General features: G+C 45.1%; 1 protein-coding gene across 6 annotated transcripts in view; it reads right to left on the bottom strand.

Annotated features, from left to right (window-relative positions):
* Positions 1–17,370, bottom strand: part of ZHX1 (zinc fingers and homeoboxes 1) — a 44,910-nt gene extending 27,540 nt beyond the window's left edge. For 2 of the 6 annotated variants that reach the window (XR_008628481.1, XM_055125745.1), the window contains exons 1-2: positions 15,923–16,294; positions 8,128–8,231 (exon numbers count right to left, since the gene is read on the bottom strand). The gene's annotated coding sequence lies outside the window, so the exon portion shown is untranslated. Of the gene's footprint in view, positions 1–8,127; positions 8,232–15,539; positions 15,729–15,922; positions 16,295–17,312 lie in introns of those variants that run through there. The other 4 variants (XM_055125747.1, XM_055125744.1, XM_055125746.1 and 1 more) reach the window with 4 other exon arrangements.
* Positions 17,371–17,757: the final 387 nt, after the last annotated feature.

Below are 17,757 nucleotides of genomic sequence, written 5' to 3'. Positions count from 1 at the left end.
AGATTGTATTTTTAAGTTTTCAGTAATGCATAAGACTAAAACACTATGCTTATCTTAAGTATAAGAGACTACTTCATCCTTGACTGTTTTTGATACCTGGCATATAGATCCAAGAAATACTTTTTTTCTATCTAGTCCTCAAATTGCTTGCTTATATTTTGCTAACAAAAGCAGTCAATACAATATTCCAAAAGGGAAATGGAAACATCCAAAATGAGTCTCAGAATTTGGCTCAGGATTGTAACTAAACCATAACGTACCATAATTCTACCATATAACTGAAAAAAATAACTCACAAAGTTTTGGCGGAGGGTCTTAAAGTCTTTAAAGCCATATGTTTTAAAGTCTTCACTGCCACCTACCAGTTAGGTGATTACAAAAGTTACTCAACTTGGGGGCCAGAGAGATAGCACAGCAGGTAGGGCACTTGCCTTGTATTTAGCCAAGTTGGATTTGAACCCCGGCATTCCATATGGTTCCCTCAGCATAGCCAGGAATGACCCCTGAGCTTTGCAAATCCAGGAATAACCCCTGAGTATCGCCAGGTGTGGCAAAACACATCCCCACACGAAAAAGAAAGAAAAGAAACAAAAGTTACTCAGTTTCAACCTCAGAGTTCTCACCTATAAAATTAAGATTTTTTAGCTCATCAAACTGACTTGACAGCTATTTGGAATATCAGCCATGTACCAGGTAGTGTTACCAAGACGAGGCTGATTCTGGTCTGTAAGGTACTGGCAGTCAAACATGCTGACAAGCAGGAAACGCTTCCAACATGACGAACACAGTGAGAGAGAAGCACTGAGAGCACTGAGAACTTCTGGAGCAGCACCAAGTGCTGCCTAGAGAGAGTAACAGTGGGGATCTACCTTAGAGGCAGGTCTAATGGAAGCGCTCCACACACTAATACTCCTATCCAGTTCCAGAATTTTTTTTTAAGCAACTTTTATTTTGGAAAGAAAAAGAGGAGAGAAGAAAGAGAGGGAGAGAAAAGAGAGAATGAAACAGAGGGAGAGCAAGAGAGTAAGAGAGAGTAAGAGACCAAGAGAGGGAGGAGAGAAGAGAGAGAGAAAAATAGAGGGAGGAGAGAAGAGAGAGAGAGAAAAATAGAGGGAGGAGAGAAGAGAGAGAAAGAGAGGGAGGAGAGAAGAGAGAGAGCGCTCAAGATCACTTTTGGTGGTGGTGGTGGTGAAATCATGTGGTGCTGGGAACCGAACAGCCTCCCACATGCAAAGCCTGTACTTCATGCGCTCAGTCTACTGAACTGTCTCTCCCAACCCAAAGGCCCTGTATTTGATCCCAAGCACCACAAAAATAAAAAAATAAACTGCTACAGGACTGGACCACGAAAAGTGCTCTCCAGGAGCAACTATTCATAGACAGGCATCTCATCCTCTGTCTGAAGGTAAAACCAGCGCTCAAATCCACTGGCATCAAATGCACTATTTACCTGTAAAAGAGGGTTAGAGTTCAGTTGCACAACTGAGAAGCTAGGCAGCGTCACAATTAAAGTGAAGTCTCCCAATAAAAGAAAAAGGGGGAAAAAAATGCCCTAAATGGTTTCAGTTCTGCAAACATGATTATATTTGAAAACTATTTTCAATTAACTTTTCAATAGAGAAATAGGGTTTGTGTTTGGTTGGTTGGTTGGTTTAGGTTTGGGGGCAACACTCAGCGATACTCAGGGGTTACCCCTGGCTCTGCACTCAAGAGTTACTCCTGGTAGTGCTCAGGAACGCATATGGGATACTGTGGGTTGAACCTGTGTTGGCCACATATATAGCAAGCACCCTACCTGCTTTAATATTGCTCCAGCCCAAGAGAAACATGTTGCTGTTGGTTTTTTTTAAACTGACCAACTTAATTGTTAAACTGCCAAGTTATAAAAGAATACTGTAAAGTATCCAGAAAAGGAGTCAGAAGAAGAATTCAAAAGGACGGAGTACATGAGTCTGCACATAGGGGCCTGGGTCTGAGCCCTGGCGTCATATGGTCTTCTGAATACAGGTACCACATGGATACCCAGTCACCACCCGGAGCACCAAAACAAAACAAAAAACTTATTAGGTACAGAAAACATTTATGTATTCACTATTACATTCTTAAGTAGAACAAAATTTGCATATTACTTATAAATAAGTGAGGAAATATGTATCTATGTTGAGAAAGTGTAGATGAACGTATAAAACAATGGAGAGTTTTCTGTGGCTGACCCCAGTTCAGCCCCAGCACACACCGGTAATGGGGGCACAGCTGGAGCAGCAGTGAGCACGGAGCTAGAACCAGGCCCTGAAGCACCACCAGGTGGGATCCAAAAGAGTCCGCCAAACCAATAAACATAAATTTAAAAAATGTCGAAACTGAGATTTTTTCACAAGATTACAGGTCTAAAAATTATGTAACAATTGCGAGTATTCTTTAATATTGTTGCAACACTAGTTTATTGTAACAAACAACAAAGAATAATTTTAAGGCCATAAAATTACAGACTAAAGTTTTTCCATGGTCATTTTCTCCAGCCAAAACAGTTTATTTTCTGCTTTTAAGGGAAAAACATGTGCTATCTGACGGTTTTGTCAGGGTAGAGAAATCTTTCCCATGTGGAGCACGGAGGTGCAGTCCAGGCTTTTCTGGCACATTCCCCCAGCCTGCGAAGTCAGACCTGCCCCTGCGCCTCCATAATCGCGTAGGACAGAACAATCTAATTACTGTGCATCTGACTGTTATCTGGGCCCTTCTCAGAAGCTAGGATGCTCCTAAATCAACTCATGATTCACAGCAAAATTATGCCAACAAAGCTCCTCTACAGAAAAGCATTAAGTGAAAGAAAAATTTCTTTCATTACAGAGTGAAAAAAAGGAGGTGAGTTCCTATAGGGTAGAAACAGGACTCTATTTGCTGTATTTATGCTTCACTACATCCAAGGGTCCAGGCATTTCCTTAGCAAGACCCAGTAACAGATGATGAAAGAAATACTTTAAGAATATGGTATAGTATGAGATGGAGCAATAGTACAGTGGGTAGGGCACTTGCCTTGCATGTGGTCAACCCAGGTTCAATCCCCAGCATCCCATATGGTCCCCCAAGGACTACCAGGAATAATTCTTGAGTGCAGAGCCAGAACTAGCCCTTGAACATCGCCACATGTGCCTCCCCCCAAAAAAAACAAAACAAAACAAAATAATATTGTATAGTACGACAGGTAAGATACTTGCCTTGCATATGGATGACTTGGATTCAATCCCTGAATCCCATATGTTCCCTCAAGTATTGCCTGGAGTGATTCTTGAGTGCCAGGAGCCAGGAGTAAACCCTGAGCAGCAGGTGTGGCACTCAAAAACAAAGCAGCAACAAAAAGAATACTATATAGTATAAAATACATTTCTCCTTTTGCAGGGGAGATGGAGCCTCATCTCTGCTTACTCCCAGCTCTGTGGGAGCTCAGGGGCTTAGGACTTACTTCCAGTTCTATGGGGCTCAGGGGACCATAAGGGATGCCAAGGATTCAACCGGAGCCAGCCACTTACCTGTAAGCACTTACCCGCAATAGTATCTCTCCAGACTCCATTTTGTTGTTTTGGGGTCACAGCAGTAGTGCTCAGGGCTTACTCCTGGCTGTGCGCTCAGGAATCACTCCTGGCAGGACTTGGGAGACCATACGGGACATCAGGGATCAAACCCAGGTGGGCAGCATACAAGGCAAGCGTCCTACCAGCTGTACTATCACTCCAGCCCCAAGCCCCATACATTTTACTTTTGTTAAATACTTATAATAAAAGAACTTTAAGAAAATATACTTCTTTTACGGTGCATTGCTTTCAGTGGTAAAATACTTACTGATAACATTTAGCTCAATTAGAATATTAAAATCATCATCACCATCAGTCTTTTCTTGAGGGAGTTTGGCCACACTGGGTGGTGCTCAGGGGCTACTCTTTATTCAGAGGTCACTTCAGGGAGTGGCCAGGGAACCATATGCTATTCCTGGTTCAAGAGTCAAACCAAGATCAGCCACATCTCTCTGATCCTCAGTTAGAATATTAAAGCACCCTTAAGGGAAACATACAACACTGCAATAAGCTAAAATCCCATTTTAAACAAATTAGCTTTATGTATACAGAGAGCACATGTAAATTTGTGGACTACACTAAGAGTAAAATAAGGGAGATACAACATGCAGTGATGGTTACCGAATCGGTAGTACAGCGGGTAGGGCATCTGCCTTGCACACAGTCGACCCGGGTTCAATCCCCTGCCTATGGTTCCCCAAGCAACACCAGGAATAATTCCTGAATGCAGAGCCAGGAGTAACACCTGAGCATCGCTGAGTGTGACCCCAAAAGCAAGAAAGCCCCCCAAAAGAAAACATTCAGCAAATTATTTCTGCAGTGAAATTCAGGAGAAAGGCAGCAAATATAAATGTGATTCTGAATTATTACTTCTCTGTTTCAAGAGAAAAAATGTATTTTAACAAGATTATACTTCATTTAAAGAGATTAAAAAATTAGCTTTCAACATAAGAACCTATAAAGCATTAGTGGACTGTTTCATAATCCATGCTTAGTGCTAAGAAAAGTCATAAAAATTATGATTTTTAAGTAGAGTCATAACTATTGTGAATTTCCAATCCTCTACTTTTTGGCATCCTTGTCTTCAAATTAAATGATTAACAGATAAGTCTAATGGCCTAGTTAGCCATAAGACCATGCTACTTTGGTAAAGTTTTATGCACATAAAAACACACTTTTTAATACCACTTCTGAGTTAAGTAAGAGCATTTAGAAGATATTATCATTTAGTTTTTAGAACATGGTGTGATTTTTAAGGACTATATTGGTTTCAACCCACTATTGAGCACATATGAACACATAAAATTTTCCATAGGCTAGTTAAAAGTGTACAAATTACGAATTGTTTGAAACGTTTATTCATGCTCATACTGAGAATTCAAAGGACTCTGTATTCTATTTAGTTTCACTTCCCTTACTCTGAGTCAGAGTTCTGTTTAGGCAGCTGAAAATACTTATTACATGTTAGTATTCAAACTAAAAGCTACAAATCCACCAAAGTCAGAATGCTTGAAATAATAGTAGGAACAAAGAATAATGGGAATAAATTAAAACAAAAGATGTCCGCCATGCTTTTAAGAGTGTTTCCAAGAGGATACTTTTTAATTAAAACAATTTTTTAGCTTTTATCCATTTGAGGCATTTTCTTTTTTATTTTCTTTCTTTCTTTTTTTGTCTTTGTTTTTTGGACCACACCGGCAGTGCTCAGGGTTTACTCCTGGCTCTGCACTCAGGAATAACTCCTAAAGGGCACTGGAGACCATATGGGATGCCGGAGATTGAACCTGAGTCTGCTGCATGCCAAGGCAAGCGCCCTACCACTGTACTATTCTCTCCAGCCCACATGAGGTATTTTCCAAAGACAAAATGTCCAAACGTCTTAATGGTCAAATTCTTTTAAAAGTGATTAGGTGCCAGAAAAGCAGTACAGTGGTTACAGTGCACATCTTACATGTAGATGGATGACCCGGCTTTATCCCCCATACCATTGTAGTTCTCTGAGCATCTCCAGGTGCACTCTTGAAGGTCCCTGAGCACCTCCAGGCTGGCACATCGTTGCATTTAATGCTGGTCATTGCATTAAACTGCCAGTCAAGGTGGCTGAGAATTACCAGGAGTGGCCCCGAGCTCCCTGAGCACTGCCTGGGGTTCCCCCATCCCAACCCCCACCTACCAAAGAAATCAAATGAGGAACTCAATGACTCACATTTTTACCCTCAACAGAATTTTTTAAGTTTCTGTAATTTAAAAGTCAAATCATGAGAAATTTGAAAGGGGGAGGAAGCAATCTATCATGTTCTCAAGATAAAAAAAATTCAAGTTCTAAGGTGAATATGGAGAAAAGTAAATAGGATAAAAGTGAAAGCACCTGAGAAACTTTGGCCAAAGATAATCTAATTTCAGAATATCCTTTCACTAATGCTAATGAAGGCTTAAAGGTTAGAAATTCTATCCTCTATATCTTTCCATCAGAGAAAGGCAACTTCATGCTGCTAAAGATTAAAACAAGAAGTCAATGTGGACAGATTTCTCTGGGCAAGGGGAGAATTGTCTCTTTGAAAGTTCTCTTGACCATTGTATGACTGAAACGTAAGCACAAAAGTCTGTAAGTCTGTAACTGTACCTCATGGTGATTCATTAAAAATAAATAAATTAATTTTTTAAAAAAGAAAGTTCTCTGTGACACCAACATTCTAGTTTCCTATCCTCTGAAGGCATACAGAATGGCAAGAGGGAGATTACAACTCTAATGAACTCGCCTATCTTTGCTCATCAAGTTTATGAGTATCGTACGAAAGTAATTTTCCACTGAAAATAGTTTTCCCCAACTTTCTTCAGGGAGGTATGTTAAATCTTTTCACAGACAGTCTAACACAAGCATGCTATTCTTGGTTCCAAGTGAGAGTATCACTTGGAAGAGAGGCTGAAACCCATTCATCTGCTGTTTTTTCCCCTCATTTATACAATTAAGTTACTGTTACCTATTTTACCGAGAGCATTCCATTTCTTTATTTTGGCTATACACTGGCAGTTCTCAGGATTTCCCACTGGCTGGTGCTCTTCGATCACTCCTCATGGCCTTGGGAGACCATATGGGATACCAGGGGTCAAAGGTTGGCTATGTGTGAGGTAAGCACCATATTCATTGTATTATCATTCTGGCCTCCATAAGCATTCCATTTTATTGCAAAATCCTACAACCATTTTAAAATACTCTGAAAGATAACAGTCCTTAGTATTGGCAATGTCAACTTGTAAGAACATTCAATTTTTACATGAAAGTGAACCGACTACATTAACGATTATCAATTCTTCCTGACAGCTTTCTAGAATCATCCAAAACAACAACTGAAACAAAGCAGAAATATTCCAGTGTACAGATCTTCCTTGGTTAACAGCAAAGTTGTAGCTCTTAAAACCCTTCACAAACTGAAAATAAGGTCATGACGAAAATGTATTAAATGTACCTAACCTACTGAATATCCTAATTTATCTACCACACTTAAAATACGTGCTCAGAACAGCCATTCATGCCTACGCCTGGGAAAAATCATTTACAAATCTAGTTCATAAGAAAGTGATGGAACAGTTCACTTAATCTCTGACTACTACGCTGAAAGTGAGGAGTGCTCTGGAGAGCATCACGTATTAACTCGGGAGATTGTGGCCGACAGGGCACTCTGGCTCTCAGCCTCTGCCCAGCTCTAGATCAAAATTCAAAGCACTCTTTCTACTGAACTTGTGACACTTTCCCAACACAGGAAGTCAAAAAATCATGAAATGAATCTAAGCTGGGGACCAACTACAGAATATGACCTGCCTGGGTCATATTTATGGATGCTCAGGGGCTCCTCCCAAGATCATGATTCAGAGATCCGTCCTGTGCAATGTTCTGAGGACCATGCAGTGTTGGCAACGGAAGTCAGGCCTCCTTCGAAACCTGTGCTCAGCCCACTGAGTTTTCTTTGCAGTTCATATTTTGATTTAAATTTAAGGTTTAAAGTTCAATTTAAAAAATTTTTCATATCTACATATCTGCTTAACTCTGTTTTTACTTTTGTTTCATGGCTACACCCAGCTGTGTTCAGGGCTTACTCCTGGCTCAGGGATCACTCCTGACAGTGCATGGGGACCCATATGTGGTATGAGAGATTGAACCTGGATCAGTCACATGCACGGCATTGCACCCCTGTACTAATTCTCTAGCCCCGATCTGCCAATTTTTAAAATAAACCTTTATAATGGAAGCAAACAGGGCTGAAGGGACAGTATAGGAGGCAAGGTGCTTGCTTCACATGCTGCCAACCCCAGTTCAAATCCCTGGCACTAGACCATACCCCAGTGAATACAATTAAATAACTTTAATAAAACCCGCAACAACAGCACCTTAAGCAGAGTATCATGGGAGCTAAAACGGGCATAACTGGTATCAGAGCTGCGGGGAGGGTTGCTGAGGATAGAATTCAATTCAGGGTTTCACACACGTGAAGCGTGTACTGCTCCGCTGAGTTCCAGCCCATATCTGAGTCTCCCCAAACCGAAACAACAAAGCACATACTTGCCACATTATGATCGTTGTCAGGGAAGGGTGGCCCTTCGATTAGGAGTTGTTTAGCTCAGGCCATCATCACCAAAAGGTCCAAAGTACCTATCTGCCATCTCCTACAAAAAATTTTTAAAAGTAGGATCACTTTATTATTCTATATATGATTAGGTCTTAGAAAACATTAAAGCTTATGTCTTGGCTTTTAAGAAATGACACTTTGAAAAAAAGCTAATTATATCACAGAAAATTCTTAATTGTCTAAATGCCAACTCCAATATTAGAAACACATCAAAAATTGCTATAATTAAAAAAATTCTATTATTATACAAAACAACCAACAATTTATTTCTATATAAAAGCTGAAATGAAGAAACTGGGAATGAAAAATTAGTATAAAATGTTATGAAAGACAACTTATCTAAGAGTTGGGAAGAAGTCTATGAGCTCTTTTGTTTTGTTTTGTTTTGGGACTACACCCAGCAGTGCTCAGGGATCACTCCTGGCAGTGCTCATGGTACCATCCAGGGTGCTAGGGATTGAATCTAAGTCAGCTGTGTGCAAAGCAAATCCCCTACCCACTGTACTGTTGCTTTGGCCCCAAGAAGTACACGTTTATAAGCTTACACATAAACCTACTGATACAGCATAACCTAATTTACTACGTATCAACTGGAATGGATTGAATTGTTAATACTAGTCAATATGAGTAACAACCTAAATAAACCAGTGGTACTTTACCCCTAGACATGTGGTATCTAATAGAATGATGGTACTTTACTCCTAACAAACGTTTTTTCATAATCAGTGCATTGTGAAACATTCAACTATACAAGCAAACTTGAAAATCACTCAGAAAGAAAAAGTTTGTGTCAAAAAACATTGTAGTTATTCCACACATTAAGTCAATCAGAAAATCTTAATAAAGCTATAACAGTTCTATTTAATAATAGTAAATAATGCTTTGGAAGGTTTGAAGCTTTGAAAGTTTATGATTCTTTAATGACAAAATACTGCAACTTTGTAACCCACAGCAAATGTCTCCTTGGGAAGATGATCTCCCCCAACATATTATCCCTTGGTTCCTGCTATTATTAAATACAAGTCTGTGAAGTCAAGAAATAAACAGAGATATCCTCTTAAGTCAAGAAACAAACACATCATCCCTCTAGTAAAATATTTCGAGGTTTAGCTAAAATTTGAACTGCCCCCAAACAAACCCAAACAACAAAAAACTTGGGCTGAATATTACACTCATGAAAAGCCAAAAAAAAGCAAATTAATAATAATAATAATAATAATAATAATAATAATAAAGCAAAAAGCCATTTCCTGGGAGGCCCAGGAAAGCACCCAGTTCTCCCAGCAGTCTGGGGTTCACGAATTTCATTTTCTGGTTGTTCTAATACTCTGCAGCCATCTATCTACAAGATGTAAAACAGCTGCCAAAGAGGGGAAGCTCTTTTCCAAAATGAATTATTAATAGTCTAGGAAATTAGTAACCTACTTGAATCCATTCTTAAATCACACGGTAATTGCAAGATGTTTTTACTGGAAAGGGGTCTCTTAAGAGCTGCTGAGATCAGTAAAGACACAGGGATTTAGGAGAGCAAAACGTCAGCTCTTCCATACATTCGGACAAGCAACCTACTTGCCTGTTACTGTACCAGTCTGGGATCCTGGGACTGATTCCTTTAGAACTCTTTTCTCTCAATGTATCTTTTAAGGAGGTTGTCCCTCAGCTCGTCAGAAAACACATAGCTTCACCCTCAGTACCAAACATTCAGGGCAGATCTCAGAATGGCACGAATGACAGAATCTGGGGTCACGGCAGGTACTGTGCAATGCCCATTTCAAAGCCGTGCCTGTGAATGAAAAGAATGGGTTCTGTCCTGTGACAGGACAGTGTTCGAAAGAGGATATAATCCTAACACCCAGTTAATAAGTGAGCCTGTGTCCAAGATTTTACTTAACAAAATGGGGGTATGTGAGGGCTTACAACGCACTCACAGAACTCAGACTACCTAATATAGACACATAAGTTGGGCAGAAGGCAACCGAAGACACACACATCCCCTTCGGATATAATCCCAAATTCCAGAAGCTGCCCCCAAGGATGTATCCTTGAGGAAATGTGTCGCAATCTGTACCATGGTCTTGACGTTATCTGGACAGCACAGGTGGCTGGAACCCATAAAGTCTCTCATTTAGTTTTTGATTCCATGTGGGGGAAGGTGGCTTGCAGAAGAGTCTGTTTTCTTGTAGCCTCCTGAGACAAAGCCTCCAAGCACCTCTATTCATTAAAACTGCCACTGAGGAGAGCAGGGGAGGTATACTGAATGGCTAAGGCAAGTCTTACGCACATTGGAGCCTTGGCTTTGATCCCCAGAACTGCATGGTCCCCAAGTAGTGCAGAAGGAACACTGGCGCATGGAGCAGGAAGTAGGCCCTAAGACCCACGGACATGGGCCCAAAATGAAAAATAACAGTAACAAAGACAACAAAATATTAAAATAACCTGCCCCCATGGGGCTGGGGGATAGTCCAGAGGTCAGGAGCACATGCCTTGCATGCACTGAGCCCCAAGTTCAAATTCCAGCACTGTTCACCCCAGCACCACTAGAACTAAGCATTTCCAGGTCTTAGGAATAAACTGTATGGTCCCATTGCCAGTGTCACCAGGAGTGGGCCTGGGTTCCCTAAGCTCCCAGCCCCCAATCATTACCCAGAAAAAAACTGTTTCATCTATATATTTTAAAAAAGTAACTTTTTAAATTTTAGGACTAGAGCCAGAGAGACAGAATTGCAGGTAAGGCACTTGCTGTACAAGCTATTGAGACCTCTCACCACTATGGCCCTAAGTACTGCCAGGAGTCATCACTGAGCAGAACCAGGTGTAAGTTCTCAGCACCTCCAGGTGTGACCCAAAAGTCAAAACAACAAAACAGAAGAGAATTTAAGACTAGGGTCTGAGAGTTAATGCAGGTTTAAGGCACTTGCCTTGCATGTGGCAGACCCCAGTTTGATCCCCAGCATCAGCATTGCCAGGAGTGATCCCCCAGCACTATCAGGTGTGGTGCAAATCTTCCCAAAATATTTTTAGATAAAACAGAAAAATAAGATTTATATCAGAAGTCACTTCCACCATATACATTATATTCTGAATAGACGAGCACTGTTTTTTGAGAAGTAGTGGAGGGTTTGCAAATAAAAACGAAGGGTTTGGGAATCAGACCACATGGGTTCAAATCACAGTCCCATCATTTACTAGCTGTGTGGTCTTAAAACAGATGATTCAGCCTGTGACACGGGCCTTCATCTGGGATTAATGGTATCTACTTGACATGGCTGCTGTAAGAATGAAAAGAAATGACACATGGCCAGGGAAAATGGCTCAAAAGACTGGAGCACATGCTTTGTATGCAGGAACCTCAGATTCAACCCTTGGTACCCTATGGTCCTCAAAGCATCATTCAAGGACTGGTCTCTGAGCACTGCATGGGGTGGAGGAAGGGAGAAACTCCACACATAAAAGTTTCCTTTAACATATGTTTTACATGTAAGTCTTTCTGGTATTTACTAAGTCCATAATTAGACATTTCTAACTACTAAAGTATTAACTGTAAGTTAGACAATAAGAGGTTGCTTAAAATTGCTAAATGTGGGGCTAAAGAGAGAGCTCAAAGGTGGAGTACATGCTTTGCATGCAGGAGGCCCAGGTTTGATTCCCAGGACCACATGTTCCACTGAGCACCCAGACTTGTCCCTGAGCAGAAAGCTGGGAGGGGCGACCAAAACCTCCAGACAAGGCACCCAAGTTTACTAAACGTTGAAACAAAATATTTTTAAAGTTTGGGTAATATTTAATTTTTTGTTTTATACCTCTGCACATGTAAAACTAGTTGAGTTAAAAAATATTATTTTTTCAGGGGAGGTGACATCCCATGATGCTCAGGGCTTACTCTTGGCTCTGCACTCAGTAATCACTCCTGGTGTTGCTTGAGGGACCATATGGGGTGGGTGCCAGAGATCAGACCCCAGTTGGTCGTGGTGCAAGGCACCTTACTGCCGTACTATCACCCCAGGCCTGTTGAATAGGTTGACTTTAAAGGGATGACATTAAAAGATCATAATTCATCCCCAACATTCACATACCTACTTTCTCTTAAGCTTTGAGATGGATCACTAGCGCATGACACATTTTAAGGGGTGTTTCCTGTAGCTAACAAACCTCTGACATTAAGAAATTCTTGGGTGTTTTTCCTCAGCACCCCTACTTCCAAGTATAGCTCGTGCCCAGTAAAGGTATCACAAATTTCATTTTGACAAGATTGGGAGGTTTAATAATGAAGATTTAGCATTGAATAAAATATTATAGGTTAGTGCTAAAGAAAAGCATAATCATGACCACAGAAATATCAGCTCCTCCTATCTCATTCCTCACGGCGAAATAAAAGGGATGCAGGTTGTGGCTCAGTGGTAGAGCACTTGCCTGGCATGTTTGAGATGCTTTAATCCCCAGCACAGGGGATGCTGTGGGGGGGGGGGAGGGAGGAGAGAAAGAGGGGGAACTTTGGGGAGACAAAGAAGTAAAAAAAAGTAATAAATAATAAAAGCAGTAAAATTTAATGGCATTAAATGACACAAATGTAATGGCAATATCATTTATTTTAAGGGATACATGAGCACACAAAATGCTACCATTTTGAAGTTTCAATTTTTAAGATATACTTTGATAATATGATATTAATCTAAAAATTGAAAATAAAAATCCTGAAGAAAAAGTATTTATTCATTTTGATTTCCTAGGATGTCATTCTTTGTTTATATATATTTCTTTTCCAGTGTATATTGTGATATTTGTCTAAAGGTGTGGAAGGCAATCCTTATACATCTTCAAGACATTATGGAATAATGATTATTAAGTTTACATACCCTTTAAGAGCAAAACCTGGCAATCACACGAAAACTTTGATATTTTAAAATATTAACTGTGTCGGAGATTTAGTACAGGTATTCAGGCACTTGCCTTACAACCTTACCCTGTTCAGTCCTGGGCTCAATGCCCCCTAATAATTTGGATTATTTCATACCCAAAATAACTGTACAAATACAGATCTTCAGAATGTAATCTCAAGAGTATATCTTGTTTGTAATCTCAATCATTATGTAGATCTGGTTTATCCATGTCTGTCCATATCAGAGCAGCATAGATCCAATAACGCTGGAGAGTATTCAAAGCCTAGTATCAGTTTTTCCCCTTCAGAGAAAAGTAACTTAAGTTCTGAGGTTACACAGAATTACTTGGTAGGATTTTAAGTTAGAGAAAATGGATTTTAAGTTAGAGAAGATGTGAAAGTCAGTGTGCTTATTGGTTATTGCCAAAAAGAATACAGGAGAAAATACCAGACACCTCCCAGAATTTCCTGAGTATGGTAAACCACTTCGCCTATGCTATTAGGTTCATTAATAAAATAATGGTAGCATTTTATTAACATTTATTGGGGGGGAGAACTTATAAGGCAAGCATCATTTCAGTGAAATATCTGCTACATCATTCATGAGGTGGCCTCAAATGCAGTGAAATAATAAGCTCAGCTATAAGGGAAAGACACCAACTAATGAGTGCTCATCAGCTCGGCACATTTATGTTTTCAGCCTTAGCATATTTTCAAACCATCTGGCATCAGTGCCTTTCTGGTTTGCCCAGCCTAATCTGTTCAGAATTGAATATGAAACTAGAGCTACACGATGCACTTTGGGAAAAAGCAAAGAACGGCACACATGTATAATAATATTCCAAATGTGCAGCTCCAAACTAGTTTATACTTGAAATGAGTTTTTTAAAAAACATTTCCACTGAAGGGTTTCCTTCAAAAGTACCAGAATGGCTCATGAAAGCCTTTGGAATCATGGTTGTCATCAGTTACCCAATGCTAACTATTTTATTTTTTCTCATTTTTAGTCCCGATCATTAAATAAATCATTTGAAGAGTTTGTTCTACAAAAAATAAATAACTGACAAATGAAGTACTATCATTTCCATGTTGCAGGACCCGAAACGATACATTTTACTTAGAATATATATATTTTTCTCCTATCCCTAAAGTGGTTAGCGTAAGGAGGGGGGAAAAAACCCTAAGTGGAAAAATATTCATGAAAGCTCTTTAAAAAAAAAAAATCCCGTTGCCTCATTATTGTCTTGGCAGCATTCACAGTTTCTTTTGCTTCAATCAAGAGACAGAATTGCTACTTAGGAAATCAAAAGAGGGGGGTGGGAAATTTATCTGCGGGCACAGGAGGGTCAGTATCCCTCCGTGACTGAGCCCGTTTCCCCTTCATCCTCGCTTTGCCGGGCGGCATTTGTCAAGAAATGAAAGTGAGGTGTTCGGGGTACATTTTCGGAGACACACACACAAATTTTACGCAGCTCCCATACAGACCAAGTTGGCGCGTCCAGACAATGCCTGGGACGCACCCACCGACGCCAGGGTCCCCCCGAAGCGCACCCCGAGGAAGCCCCCTTCGTAGATGACACCCGGACCCCACAGACACCCGCACTGCCGGGGCGGGGGGAGGGGGGCGCTCCCCGACGGAGACCCCCGGCTCTGGGCCTCGCGGAGGGCGCGTTCGTTCCTGCAAGTTGCGCGAAGGCGCCCCAGCCTCGACGCCTCGCACGCTCAGTTCTCGCCGCCTCCCCCTACATCTCTTCCCCGGGCCCCGCTCCCCAGCACCCCTCCAAGGTGAGGCTCTCTGCGCTCCCCCCACCCCCCCCATACCCCACGCCCCCCGCGCCGGGCTGCAGGGGCGGAAACCGCGCGGCGCCCCCTCCCCCCCAGCCCCGCCGGCCCGGGCCGCCCCCGCCGTCTCCCTGGCGGACCGCGCCGCGCCGCGCTCGCCTACGAGGCGCAAACGGACCCGCTCCCGCGCCCTTCCCGGCGCGTCCCGGTTACCCCGCAGATGCGGAGAAGGGGCAGACGGCGGGGAACAAAGAATGCCAAGTCCTGTTCCCCCTCCTCACCCCCCGACCCCGAGAACTTGGACGGAAATGTGCGAGGCGGGGGGCGCGACCCAGAAGCCGCTCCTCTCCCGCCTCGTCCCGGGCGCCCTCCCTCGATGCCAGGCACAGGAGGTCCGGGCGCCCGCCCGGGTCCCTGGCGAAGGGGACGGGCATTTCCAGGCTCTTGCATTAACTTCGCCCCAAGTCTCCCCTCACCCCGGGCCTCCATCCCGACCCGATATACTTCTCCGGGACGCAGCTCCGAGTCCGGCCGCCCAGACCCCGGAGGCGTCCTTCCCTGCAAGTGGGGTGCCCGCTGCCTCTCCCATCCTGAAGGCTCCCTCGGGGCTCCAGCAGGAGGTTGTCCCCCCGCCTCCGACAGCCCCCCGCTGCCGCCGCCCTTTGCGCCCCCGAGCGGGACCCTCACCGCAGCGCCGGGGCTCAGCAGCTCCATCCCCGCCTCGGCCCGCTCCCCCGGGGCACCCGCTCAGCAAGCGCCCAAGTGCTCCGGTGCTCGGCAGGCTCGGGGTCTGCCCCGCGGCTCGTCCCGGGGGCGCGGAGAGGCTCGGAGGTGCGAGCGGCGCCTCCCCCCACGCCGGCGGGCAGGCCGCGTCCCTCCGCCTCCGACGCCCCGCGCTGGGTCCGCCCCACTCCCCGCAGCGCCCGCGAGCGCGCTCCGCCCCGGGGTCCGTGGCCCGGGGCCGCCGCCGCCGCCGCGGCCGGGCCGCGAGAGCGCGCGCGGGCCGCCCGTCGTGGCCGCTCGGCCGCGGGCTGTGCCCCGCTCGTCGAGGAGCCGCCTCGCGCAGCTACCTGCAGGGGCCGCCGCGCCTCTCAACGCCCCGCCGCCGCCGCCATCTTGCATTGCAAACCGGCTGCACTTTTCAGGGAGTCAACTCTGACCTGTGAACCCTAAACCCGGAACCGCTCGGCGCACCCGCACCCCGGCCTTGGGCGGCTGGGTCGGCCCCCCGCGGAGCGTGGACGGCCGAGGGGGTGGGGGTGCGAGGTCAGCGCGCGCCCCAGCAGCCGCCCGAGGGACGGGGGGCGGGGAGGGGAAGAGCCGGCCGAGGCGGAGCCCTCCCTCCCCGCGCGCGCGCGCCCTCCGAGCGCCCCCACCCCGCTCCGCGCCCGGCTCTCCACGCCGCGGCCCTGCCGCTCCCGGGGGTTCAGCCTGGGCCGCTACTACCAGGACGCGCGCGAGAAGGGAAGGCGGGGAGCGGTCCCGCCCCTCTGTCAACAGAGGCCACGCCTCTCGGGAAGACCCCGCCCTCTATCAGCAGGAGCCCCGCCCCGCTCCGGGGAGGTCCCACCCACTCTCAGCAGAAGCCCCGCCTTCTCCAGGTCCCTAATTGGACAGGGTCCTTGCCAACAGCTCCTCCCGCTCGCAACAGGTCTCCCCTCTGATCAATGCAGAAGGCAGCCCCGCCCGCTGTCAGCTGTGGCTCCGCCTTCCTACGGCCAAGCCGGAAGGTGAGACACGCCCTCTGGAACCCCGTCTCCTAGCGACAGTACGCTTGTGGCCCCGCCCGTTTCGGAGCGGCCCCGCCCACTGTCAGTGGACTCGGGGCCCTCCCCAGGCAGCCCCGCGCTCCTCCGCGCTGGAGACCGGCGTTCTGTCAATCGACGCCCCGCCTCTCCGTGCCTCCGAGTCCTTGCACTGCCGCCAGCCTAGCTCCCCAACCCCCCGACCCCCCCAAAAACACCGGTACCAAAAGTTCAGTGGAACCTCAGTGCGAACCGCTGCTCAGCATAGAGGCCCCCGAGACCGGCCCTGCTCCGCTCACCGTCACTCATGGGGATCGCTGTCCTCTTTTCAAGCCGCGGTCCTCCTCCAGCCGGGTAGAGAAGAACCGCTAAGGACCCAGGCTTGGGGGACGGCAGGGGGTGGCGGAAAACGGATGGCGTCTCTAACGCCACTAACTACTGCCGCCCTCCAAGACCCACGTCATTTTCGGGGAGCAGGGTTTGGGTCACATTCAGGGCCCCCGGGGTGGGAAGGCTGCATCCCCGACCCTGCACGCACCCAGTGATGCTCGGGGGGGTGGGGAGCACAGTGGTGCTGGGGATCGAACACTGGTCTCCACGAGTTCAACCTCTGAGCTCTTTCTCTGGCCCTGCCACCTATCTCCCCAAACCAATCTTTTTATTGTTGTTGTTAAGGGGGTGCGGGGAAAGACCAAAAGAAAGAGAAGAGACTCACCCTCCAAGCCACTCTACGCAGATACGCAGATCTGGACGTGTGAAAAGTCTTTGGGGCCTCTGTATTCGTTCCCCACCCCCTCCCATCATGCACCGAATGTGCTTTCAGGACTCCGCTGAGCCAAGGCCATCCTAAAATATGCAGTTGCTTAAAGTGAAAGCCAGGTTGTTAAATCGATATTCGCCCCCCTCCCCCAGCTTCCTTTTATTTGTATGTTTCGCTTTAGAATGTTAAAACACGTGGATGTAGAAGCAAGCAAAGCTTAATGATCTTACCAAGGAACTCAGTTCTGTCATGCACAACAAAAATTTAGTTGCACTTTATCTCCTAGAGTTAAATGAACAGAAGATGCAAATAATCTAAATAAACAGTTTAAGAGAACATTGTACTGTTTCTAAAATTTAAAATGAAAAGAAAATTCTCTTCAAAAAACTTACTAATATCA

This window comes from Sorex araneus, chromosome 2 (genome assembly GCF_027595985.1).
Source record: "Sorex araneus isolate mSorAra2 chromosome 2, mSorAra2.pri, whole genome shotgun sequence".
Taxonomy (NCBI): domain Eukaryota; kingdom Metazoa; phylum Chordata; class Mammalia; order Eulipotyphla; family Soricidae; genus Sorex; species Sorex araneus.
Note: the sequence above shows the minus strand (reverse complement) of the source record. Positions and strands in the feature narration are given on the sequence as shown.